The sequence below is a fragment of the Rhipicephalus microplus genome, unplaced genomic scaffold, assembly GCF_043290135.1.
Source record: "Rhipicephalus microplus isolate Deutch F79 unplaced genomic scaffold, USDA_Rmic scaffold_12, whole genome shotgun sequence".
NCBI lineage: Eukaryota > Metazoa > Arthropoda > Arachnida > Ixodida > Ixodidae > Rhipicephalus > Rhipicephalus microplus.
The window spans coordinates 12,106,318-12,116,343 of record NW_027464585.1 but is presented as its reverse complement, the minus strand read 5'-3'; the positions used below and the strand labels follow the sequence as shown (position 1 = coordinate 12,116,343).

At 52.8% G+C, this 10,026-nt stretch overlaps 2 non-coding genes across 2 annotated transcripts; both read left to right on the top strand.

The window, feature by feature from the left end:
* The first annotated feature begins 1,456 nt into the window (after window positions 1-1,456).
* TRNAK-CUU (transfer RNA lysine (anticodon CUU)) lies at window positions 1,457-1,530 on the top strand. Its single transcript has one exon. It is a non-coding gene; the product is annotated as a tRNA-Lys (tRNA).
* Window positions 1,531-6,753: 5,223 nt separating this feature from the next.
* TRNAK-CUU (transfer RNA lysine (anticodon CUU)) lies at window positions 6,754-6,827 on the top strand. The gene has a single exon. It is a non-coding gene; the product is annotated as a tRNA-Lys (tRNA).
* Window positions 6,828-10,026: the final 3,199 nt, after the last annotated feature.

The window sequence follows — 10,026 nt, the reverse complement described above, 5'->3', positions numbered from 1 at the left end:
CTAGCGCGATCGGCGGTTAACCGAAAGGTTGGAGGATCGAGCCCACCCGGTGGTGGTGCGGCGCTTTTTTTTTCTTTGGGCTCATAGCTCTGAAGAAATATTCTGACGGTGGTGAGAGTGGAGCACGATTGTCTCCGTGGCGCAATTGGCTAGCGCGATTGGCTGTTAATCGAAACGTTGGAGGTTCGAGCCCACCCGATGGTGTTGCGGCGCTTTTTTGTCTTTGGGCTGATAGCTCTGAAGAAATGTTCTGACGGTGGTGAGAGTGGAGCAGGACTGTCTCCGTTGCGCAATTGGCTAGCGCGATCGGCTGTTAACCGAAAGGTTGGAGGTTCGAGCTCTCCCGGGAGTGGTGTGTTGCTTTTTTCTTTGCGCTGATAGCTTTGAAGATATGTTGTGATGGTGGTCGGAGTGGAGCACGACTGTCTCCGTGACGCAATTGGCTAGCGCGGTCGGCTGTTAACCAAAAGTTTGGAGGTTCGAGCCCTCCGGGGAGTGGTGTGTTGCTTTTTTTTCTTTGCGCTTATAGCTTTGAAGATATGTTCTGATGGTGGTGAGAGTGGAGCACGACTGTCTCCGTGGCGTAATTGGCTAGCGCGATGGGGTATTAACCGAAAGGTTGGAGGTTCGAGCCCACCCAGCGGTGGTGCGGCGCTTTTTTTTCTTTGGGCTGATAGCTCTGAAGAATTGTTCTGACGGTGGTGAGAGTGGAGCACGACTGTCTCCGTGGCGTAATTGGCTAGCGCGATGGGCTATTAACCGAAAGGTTGGACGCTCGAGCCCACCCGGTGGTGGTGCGGCGCTTTTTTCCTCTGGGCTGATAGCTCTGAAGAAATGTTCTGACGGTGGTGAGAGTGGAGCACGACTGTCTCCGTGGCGCGATTGGCTAGCGCGATCGGCTGTTAACCGAAAGGTTGGAGGTTCGAGCCCACCTGGTGGTGGTGCGGTGCTTTTTTTTCTTTGGGCTGTTAGCTCTGAAGAAATGTTCTGACGGTGGTGAGAGTGGAGCACGACTGTCTCCGTGGCACAATTGCTAGCGCGATGGGCTGTTAACTGAAAGGTTGGAGGTTCGAGCCCTCCCAGGAGTGGTGTGTTGCTTTTTTTTCTTTGGGCTGATAGCTTTGAAGATATGTTCTGATAGCGGTGAGAGTGGAACAGGACTGTCTCCATGGCGCAATTGGCTAGCGCGATTGGCTGTTAACCGAAACGTTGGAGGTTCGAGCCCACCCGATGGTGGTGGGGCGCATTTTTTTCTTTGGGCTGATAGCTCTGAAGAAATGTTCTGACGGTGGTGAGAGTGGAGCCGGACTGTCTCCGATGCGGAAGTGGCTAGCGCGATCGGCTGTTAACCGAAAGGTTTGAGGTTCGAGCCCACCCGGGAGAGGTGTGTTGCTTTTTTCTTTGCGCTGATAGCTTTTAACATATGTTCTGGTGGTGGTGAGAGTGGAGCGGGACTGCCTCCGTGGCGCAATTGGCTAGCGCGTTCGGCTCTTAACCGAAAGGTTGGAGGTTCGAGCCCACCCGGTGGTGGTGCAGCGCTTTTTTTCTTTCGGCTGATAGCTTTGAAGATATGTTCTGATGGTGGTGAGAGTGGAGCACGACTCTCTTCATGGCGCAATTGGCTAGCGTGATCGACTGTTAAGCGAAAGTATGGAGGTTTGAGCCCACCCGGTGGTGGTGCGGCGCTTTATTTTTCTTTGGGCTGATAGCTCCGAAGAAATGTTCTGACGATGGTGAGAGTGGAGCATGACTGTCTCCGTGGCGCAATTGGCTAGCGCTATGGGCTGTTAACTGAAAGGTTGGAGGTTCGAGCCCTCCCAGGAGTGGTGTGTTGCTTTTTTTTCTTTGGGCTGATAGCTTTGAAGATATGTTCTGATGCTGGTGAGAGTGAAACAGGACTGTCTTCATGGCGCAATTGGCTAGCGCCATCAGCTGTTAACCGAAAGGTTGGAGGTTCGAGCCCACCCGGTGGTGGTGCGGCGCTTTTTTTTCTTTGGCTCATAGCTCTGAAGAAATATTCTGACGGTGGTCAGAATGGAGCCGGACTGTCTCCGATGCGGAAGTGGCTAGCGCGATCGGCTGTTAACCGAAATGTTGGAGGTTCGAGCCCACCCGGGAGTGGTGTGCTGCTTTTTCCTTTGCGCTGATAGCTTTGAACATATGTTCTGGTGGTGGTGAGAGTGGAGCGGGACTGTCTCCGTAGCGCGATTGGCTAGCGCGATCGGCTGTTAACCAAAAGTTTGGAGGTTCGAGCCCTCCCGGGAGTGGTGTGTTGCTTTTTTTTGCGCTTATAGCTTTGAAGATATGTTCTGGCAGTAGTGAGAGTGGAGCAGAACTGTCTCCGTGGCGATATTGGCTAGCGCGATGGGCTGTTAACCGAAAGGTTGGAGGTTCGAGCCCACCCGATGGTGGTGCGGCGCTTTTTTTCTTTGGGCTGATAGCTCTGGAGAAATGTTCTGACGGTGGTGAGAGTGGAGCATGACTGTCTCCTTGGCGCAATTGGCTAGCGCGATCGGCTGTTAACCGAAAGGTTGGAGGTTCGAGCCCACCCGGTGGTGGTGCGGCGCTTTTTTCCTCTGGGCTGATAGCTTTGAAGAAATGTTATGACGGTGGTGAGAGTGGAGCACGACTGTCTCCGTGGCGCAATTGGCTAGCGCGATCGGCTGTTAACCTAAAGGTTGGAGGTTCGAGCCATCCCGGGAGTGGTGTGTTGCTTTTTTTTCTTTGGGCTGATAGCTTTGAAGATATGTTCTGATGGTGGTGAGAGTGTAGCAGGACTGTCTCCATGGCGCAATTGGCTAGCGCGATCGGCTGTTAACCGGAAAGTTGGAGGTTCGAGCCCACCCGGTGGTGGTGCGGCGCTTTTTTTTCTTTGGGCTGATAGCTCTGAAGAAATGTTCTGACGGTGGTGAGAGTGGAGCACGACTGTCTCCGTGGCGCTATTAGCTAGCGCGATTGGCTGTTAACTGAAACGTTGGAGGTTCGAGCCCACCCGATGGTGGTGCGGCGCTTTTTTTTCTTTGGGCTGATAGCTCTGAAAAAATGTTCTGACGGTGGTGAGTGTGGAGCAGGACTGTCTCCGTGGCGCAATTGGCTAGCGCGATCGGCTGTTAACCGAAAGGTTGGAGGTTCGAGCTCTCCCGGGAGTGCTGTGTTGCTTTTTTCTTTGCGCTGATAGCTTTGAAGATATGTTGTGATGGTGGTGGGAGTGGAGCACGACTGTCTCCGTGGCGCGATTGGCTAGCGCGGTCGGCTGTTAACCAAAAGTTTGGAGGTTCGAGCCCTCCCGGGAGTGGTGTGTTGCTTTTATTTTCTTTGCGCTTTTAGCTTTGAAGATATGTTCTGAGGGTGGTGAGGGTGGAGCACGACTGTCTCCGTGGTGTAATTGGCTAGCGCGATGGGGTATTAACCGAAAGGTCGGAGGTTCGAGCCCACCCGGTGTTGGTGCGGCGCTTTTTTTTCTTTGGGCTGATAGCTGTGAAGAAATGTTCGGACGGTGGTGAGAGTGGAGCGCGACTGTCTCCGTGGCGTAATTGGCTAGCGCGATGGGCTATTAACCGAAAGGTTGGAGGTTCGAGCCCTCCCAGGAGTGGTGTGTTGCTTTTTTTTCTTTGGGCTGATAGCTTTGAAGATATGTTCTGATGGTGGTGAGAGTGGAACAGGACTGTCTCCATGGCGCAATTGGCTAGCGCGATCGGCTGTTAACCGAAAGGTTGGAGGTTCGAGCCCACCCCGGAGTGGTGTGTTGCTTTTTTCTTTGCGCTGATAGCTTTGAAGATATGTTTTGATGGTGGTGGGAGTGGAGCACGACTGTCTCCGTGGCGCAATTGGCTAGCGCGGTCGGCTGTTAACCAAAAGTTTGGAGGTTCGAGTCCTCCCGGGAGTGGTGTGTTGCCTTTTTTTTCTTTGCGCTTATAGCTTTGAAGATATGTTCTGATGGTGGTGAGAGTGGAGCACGACTGTCTCCGTGGCGTAATTGGCTAGCGCGATGGGCTATTAACCGAAAGGTTGGAGGTTCGAGCCCTCCCAGGAGTGGTGTGTTGCTTTTTTTTCTTTGGGCTGATAGCTTTGAAGATATGTTCTGATGGTGGTGAGAGTGGAACAGGACTGTCTCCGTGGCGCAATTGGCTAGCGCGATCGGCTGTTAACCGAAAGGTTGGAGGTTCGAGCTCTCCCGGGAGTGGTGTGTTGCTTTTTTCTTTGCGCTGATAGCTTTGAACATATGTTCTGGTGGTGGTGAGAGTGGAGCGGGACTGTCTCCGTGGCGCAATTGGCTAGCGCGATCGGCTCTTCACCGAAAGGTTGGAGGTTCGAGCCCACCCGGTGGTGGTGCAGCGCTTTTTTTCTTTCGGCTGATAGCTTTGAAGATATGTTCTGATGGTGGTGAGAGTGGAGCACGACTCTCTTCATGGCGCAATTGGCTAGCGTGATCGACTGTTAAGCGAAAGTATGGAGGTTTGAGCCCACCCGGTGGTGGTGCGGCGCTTTTTTTTTTCTTTGGGCTGATAGCTCTGAAGAAATTTTCTGACGGTGGTGAGAGTGGAGCATGACTGTCTCCGTGGCGCAATTTGCTAGCGCGATGAGCTGTTAACTGAAAGGTTGGAGGTTCGAGCCCTCCCGGGAGTGGTGTGTTGCTTTTTTTTTGGGCTGATAGTTTAGGATATGTTCTGATGATGGTGAGAGTGGAGCAGGACTGTCTCCGTGGCGCAATCGGCTAGCGCGATCGGCTGGTAACCGAAAGTTTGGAGGTTCGAGCTCTCCCGGGAGTGGTGTGTTGCTTTTTTCTTTGCGCTGATAGCTTTGAAGATATGTTGTGATGGTGGTGGGAGTGGAGCACGACTGTCTCCGTGGCGCAATTGGCTAGCGCGGTCGGCTGTTAACCAAAAGTTTGGAGGTTCGAGCCCTCCCGGGAGTGGTGTGTTGCTTTTTTTTCTTTGCGCTTATAGCTTTGAAGATATGTTCTGACGGTAGTGAGAGTGGAGCATGACTGTCTCCTTGGCGCAATTGGCTAGCGCGATCGGCTGTTAACCGAAAGGTTGGAGGTTCGAGCCCTCCCGGGAGTGGTGTGTTGCTTTTTTCTTTGCGCTGATAGCTTTGAAGTTATGTTCTGATGGTGGTGAGAGTGGAGCACGACTGTCTCCGTGGCGTAATTGGCTAGCGCGATGGGCTATTGACCGAAATGTTGGACGCTCGAGCCCACCCGGTGGTGGTGCGGCGCTTTTTTTCCTTTGGGCTGATAGCTCTGAAGAAATGTTCTGACGGTGGTGATAGTGGAGCACGACTGTCTCCGTGGCGCAATTGGCTAGCGTGATCGGCTGTTAACTGAAAGGTTTGAGGTTCAAGCCCTCCCGGGAGTGGTGTGTTGCTTTTTTTCTTTGGGCTGATAGCTTTGAAGATATGTTCTGATGGTGGTGAGAGTGTAGCAGGACTGTCTCCATGGCGCAATTGGCTAGCGCGATTGGCTGTTAACTGAAACGTTGGAGGTTCGAGCCCACCCGGTGGTGGTGCGGGGGGTTTTTTTTGGCCTGATAGCTCTGAATAAATGTTCTGACGGTGGTGAGAGTGGAGCACGACTGTCTCCGTGGCGCTATTGGCTAGCGCGATTGGCTGTTAACTGAAACGTTGGAGGTTCGAGCCCACCCGATGGTGGTGCGGCGCTTTTTTTTCTTTGGGCTGATAGCTCTGAAAAAATGATCTGACGGTGTTGAGAGTGGAGCAGGACTGTCTCCGTGGCGCAATTGGCTAGCGCGATCGGCTGTTAACCAAAAGGTTGGAGGTTCGAGCTCTCCCGGGAGTGGTGTGTTGCTTTTTTCTTTGCGCTGATAGCTTTGAAGATATGTTGTGATGGTGGTCGGAGTGGAGCACGACTGTCTCCGTGACGCAATTGGCTAGCGCGGTCGGCTGTTAACCAAAAGTTTGGAGGTTCGAGCCCTCCGGGGAGTGGTGTGTTGCTTTTTTTCTTTGCGCTTATAGCTTTGAAGATATGTTCTGATGGTGGTGAGAGTGGAGCACGACTGTCTCCGTGGCGTAATTGGCTAGCGCGATGGGGTATTAACTGAAAGGTTGGAGGTTCGAGCCCACCCAGCGGTGGTGCGGCGCTTTTTTTTCTTTGGGCTGATAGCTCTGAAGAAATGTTCTGACGGTGGTGAGAGTGGAGCACGACTGTTTCCATGGCGCAATTGGCTAGCGCGATCGGCTGTTAACCGAAAGGTTGGAGGTTCGAGCCCACCTGGTGGTGGTGCGGTGCTTTTTTTTCTTTGGGCTGTTAGCTCTGAAGAAATGTTCTGACGGTGGTGAGAGTGGAGCACGACTGTCTCCGTGGCACAATTGCTAGCGCGATGGGCTGTTAACTGAAAGGTTGGAGGTTCGAGCACTCCCAGAAGTGGTGTGTTGCTTTTTTTTCTTTGGGCTGATAGCTTTGAAGATATGTTCTGATAGCGGTGAGAGTGGAACAGGAGTGTCTCCATGGCGCAATTGGCTAGCGCGATTGGCTGTTAACCGAAACGTTGGAGGTTCGAGCCCACCCGATGGTGGTGCGGCGCATTTTTTTCTTTGAGCTGATAGCTCTGAAGAAATGTTCTGACGGTGGTGAGAGTGGAGCCGGACTGTCTCCGATGCGGAAGTGGCTAGCGCGATCGGCTGTTAACCGAAAGGTTTGAGGTTCGAGCCCACCCGGGAGAGGTGTGTTGCTCTTTTCTTTGCGCTGATAGCTTTGAACATATGTTCTGGTGGTGGTGAGAGTCGAGCGGGACTGCCTCCGTGGCGCAATTGGCTAGCGCGTTCGGCTCTTAACCGAAAGGTTGGAGGTTCGAGCCCACCCGGTGGTGGTGCAGCGCTTTTTTTTTTTCGGCTGATAGCTTTGAAGATATGTTCTAATGGTGGTGAGAGTGGAGCACGACTCTCTTCATGGCGCAATTGGCTAGCGTGATCGACTGTTAAGCGAAAGTATGGAGATTTGAGCCCACCCGGTGGTGGTGCGGCGCTTTATTTTTCTTTGGGCTGATAGCTCTGAAGAAATGTTCTGACGATGGTGAGAGTGGAGCATGACTGTCTCCGTGGCGCAATTGGCTGGCGCGATCGGCTGTTAACCGAAAGGTTGGAGGTACGAGCCCACATGGTGTTGGTGCGGCGCATTTTTTTTCTTTGGGCTGATAGCTTTGAAGATGTGTTCTGATGGTGGTGAGAGTGGAGCACGACTGTCTCCGTGGCGCAACTGGCTAGCGCGATCGGCTGTTAACCGAAAGGTTGGAGGTTCGAGCCCTCCCGCGAGTAGTGTGTTGCTTTTTTTTCTTTGGGCTGACAGCTTTGAAGATATGTTCTGTTGGTGGTGAGGGTGGAGCAGGACTATCTCCGTGGCGCAATTGGCTACCGCGATCGGCTGTCAACCGAAAGGTTGGAGGTTCGAGCCCACGCGGTAGTGGTGCAGCGCTTTTTTTCTTTGGGCTGATAACTTTGAAGATATGTTTTGATGGGGCTGAGAGTGGAGCACGACTGTCTCCGTGGCGCAATTGGCTAGCGCGATCGGGTGTTAACCGAGAGGTTGGAGGTACGAGCCCACGCGGTGGTGGTGCGGCGCTTTTTTTTCTTTGGGCTGGTAGCTCTTAAGAAATGTTCTGCCGGTGGTTAGAGTGGAGCACGACTGTCTCCGTGGCGCAACTGGCTACGCGATCGGCTGTTAACGGAAAGGTTGGAGGTTCGAGCCCTACCGGGAGTGGTGTGTTGCTATTTTTTCTTTGGGCTGATAGCTTTGAAGATAGGTTCTAATGGTGGTGAGAGGGAGCAGGACTGTCTCTGTGGCGCAATTGGCTACCGCGATAGGCTGTTAACCGAAAGGTTGCAGGTTCGAGCCCTCCGGGAGTGGTGTGTTGCTTTTTATTCTTTGGGCTGATAGCTTTGAAGATATGTTCTGGTGGTGGTGAGAGTGGAGCAGGACTGTCTCCGTGGCGCAATTGGCTAGTACCATCGGCTGTTAACCGAAAGGTTGGAGGTACGAGCCCATGCGGTTGTGGTGCGGCGCTTTTTTTTGGGCTGATAGCTTTGAAGATATGTCCTGATGGTGGTGAGAGTGGAGCATGACTGTCTCCGTGGTGCAATTGGCTAGCGCGATCGGTTGTTAAACGAAAGGTTGGAGGTACGAGCCCACTTGGTGGTGGTGCGGCGCTTTTTTTTTCTTTGGGCTGATAGCTTTGAAGATAGGTTCTGATGGTGGTGAGAGTGGAGCACGACTGTCTCCGTATCGCAATTGGCTATTTGATCGGCTGTTAACTGAAAGGTTGGATGTTCGAGCCCTCCCGGGAGTGGTGTGTTGCTTTTTTTTCTTTGGGCTGATAGCTTTGAAGATAGGTTCTCATGGTGGTGAGAGTGGAGCAGGACTGTCTCCGTGACGCAATTGGCTACCGCGATAGGCTGTTAACCGAAAGGTTGCAGGTACGAGCCACCCGGGGAGGTCAGGCGCTTTGTTTTCTTTAGGCTGATAGCTTTGAAAATATGTTCTGATGGTGGTGAGAGTGGAGCAGGACTGTCTCCGTGGCGCAATTGGCTAGCGCGATCGGCTGTTAATCGAAAGGTTGGAGGTACGAAACCACCCGGTGGTGGTGCGGCGCTTTTTTTTTCTTTGGGCTGATAGCTTTGAAGATATGTTCTGATGGTGGTGAAAGTGGAGCACGACTGTCTCCGTGGCGCAATTGTCTAGCGTGATCGGCCTTTAACCGTAAAGTTGGAGGTTCGAGCCCACCCGGTGTTGGTGCGGCGCTTTTTTTCGGCTGATAGCTTTGAAGATATGTTCTGATGGTGGTGAGGGTGGAGCACGACTGTCTCCGTGGCGCAATTGGCTATGCGATCGGCTGTTAACGGAAAGGTTGGAGGTTCGAGCCCTACCGGGAGTGGTGTGTTGCTTTTTTTCTTTGGGCTGATAGCTTTGAAGATATGTTCTGATGGTGTTGAGAGTGGAGCAGGACTGTCTCCATGGCGCAATTGGCTGGCGCGATCGGCTGTTAACCGAAAGGTTGGAGGTACGAGCCCACATGGTGTTGGTGCGGCGCATTTTTTTTCTTTGGGCTGATAGCTTTGAAGATATGTTCTGATGGTGGTGAGAGTGGACCACGACTGTCTCCGTGGCGCAATTGGCTAGCGCGATCGGCTGTTAACCGAAAGGTTGGAGGTTCGAGCCCTCCCGCGAGTAGTGTGTTGCTTTTTTTTCTTTGGGCCGACAGCTTTGAAGATATGTTCTGATGGCGGCGAGAGTGGCGCAGGACTGACTCCGTGGCGCAATTGGCTAGCGCGATCGGCTGTTAATCGAAAGGTTGAAGGTACGAGCTCACCCGGTGGTGGTGCGGCGCTTTTTTTTCTTTGGGCTGATAGCTTTGAAGATATGTTCTGATGGTGGTGAGAATGGGGCGCGACTGTCTCCGTGGCGCAATTGGCTAGCGCGGTCGGCTGTTAACCGAAAAGTTGGAATTAGACCCCACCCGGTGGTGGTGCGGCGCTTTTTTTTTCTTTGGGCTGATAGCTTTGAAGATATGTCCTGATGGTGGTGAGAGTGGAGCACGACTGTCTCCGTGGTGCAATTGGCTAGCGCGATCGGCTGTTAAACGAAAGGTTGGAGGTACGAGCCCACCCGGTGGTGGTGCTGCGCTTTTTTTATTTGGGCTGAAAGCTTTGAGGATATGTTCTGATGGTGGTGAGAGTGGAGCACGACTGTCTCCGTGGCGCAATTGGCTATTCGATCGGCTTTTAACTGAAAGGTTGGATGTTTGAGCCCTCCCGGGAGTGATGTGTTGCTTTTTTTTCTTTGGGCTGATAGCTTTGAAGATAGGTTCTAATGGTGGTGAGAGTGGAGCAGGTCTGTCTCTGTGGCGCAATTGGCTACCGCGATAGGCTGTTAACCGAAAGGTTGCAGGTTCGAGCCCTCCCGGGAGTGGTGTGTTGCTTTTTATTCTTTGGGCTGATAGCTTTGAAGATATGTTCTGGTGGTGGTGAGAGTGGAGCAGGACTGTCTCCGTGGCGCAATTGGCTAGTACGATCGGC